Source organism: Gavialis gangeticus, unplaced genomic scaffold (genome assembly GCF_001723915.1).
Source record: "Gavialis gangeticus isolate Ggan-Ray unplaced genomic scaffold, GavGan_comp1, whole genome shotgun sequence".
NCBI lineage: Eukaryota > Metazoa > Chordata > Crocodylia > Gavialidae > Gavialis > Gavialis gangeticus.
Genome location: NW_017729008.1, coordinates 4,489,871 through 4,491,300, shown reverse-complemented (window position 1 = coordinate 4,491,300; position 1,430 = coordinate 4,489,871).

Genomic DNA, 1,430 nt, shown 5'->3' with positions numbered 1-1,430 from the left:
CAGAATTTCAAGGATCCCAAGTTGGACATTTGTAGCCAACAACATATAGAAATATCTGGAGAGGGTAACGAATTAAGAAGTCACTCCTCTTGTGAGCAAGTTCATACTTGGATGAATGGTGTGAGCTGCCTGATTTACTTTAAGGACTGCTGAAGACTGGAGAGAGCACACAAGATATCATAGGTATTAACAGCTTATTTTCTAGATACTAGTAGGCATGAAAAAAAGGTAACCTATAAAAATGCAAAAACCCTGTAGAGTTGTCAGATATTTGGATTTTTCTCCAGGAAATTCTGCCCACTTTTATAAGCACCTTTCCAAATATCATTTTAAGATATTTTTACTCTCATTTGCCAGTCTGAACTCCCATTTACATGTGGTTCTGAAAACAGGAGAAGATGAGGTCTTCATTATATAGTTGTCCTGGCATAACAATTACAGTTGAAATTAGAAAAGGAGTCGGACACTTTACTAACATAGTTATGACACCAATTCTCTCCTCCACCTCAGTTAAACATGTAGCTTTTGCCAGCTGAGTTTATGACACTTGAGATATACTTTCAATATACCAGCAACAGAATGCATTTTGCCAGTGTTTAATGCATCACTGCTAGGAGACTTGCAAAGTTTCTTTATTCATAGAAAAGCTATGCCAGCAAAGACTTTGTAGTGTAACCTAACCTAAGATGATGGTATTATATTTTCAGAGATAATAGGTTATTCTCAGTGAGATTTGTAAACCAAACAGCCTTTAATGGCCATCCTTTCTCACATTATGGCTGGTGATAACTTTGTAATATGTTAATTCTTTCAAGGTATCACTTTAATATTTTTACATGTAGAAAATGAAAGACACCATAATTCAGGTTCTGACCCCTCTAGTTTAGCAGCTGGCAAGGTATTGTGTAAAGTATTCAAACTCCAATAGTTAGCAGAATATTTGTTTTGTGAATCATCTCTCTATCTATGTGCAATTACATTGAAATTGGTTTAATTAAGGTTAATTGGAGATAAGTACAGATGATGCCATTCTGAGAGGAGTGTCTGCAGAGAGGTAAAACCTGCTTTATCCAAATTCTGCAAGACAGCAGAATGTGGTAAAATAAACAGAAAAATACTACCCGTCTTGGAAAAGGGAATAAAATTGACTGTCAAGTATTAGAAATTGATGTGGCATTTCTTTTTTTTGTTTTTCTCTAGTATCTTTTCTTCTCCTCCCCTCCATTTGGAAAATATTATTACAATAAACTATATTTAAAACTTATGTAAAACCAACTTCCAAGGAAAATACCTTATATATCAGGACTCACTTTCTCAGAAAATTAGATTAGGAACCACTTATTAGTCACCTAGAATATAGAACTTGTGGTGACCCTGGTTTAGATATTCAATTAGAGGTGGTTGATTCAGTTCTCCGAATATCTCTCTGC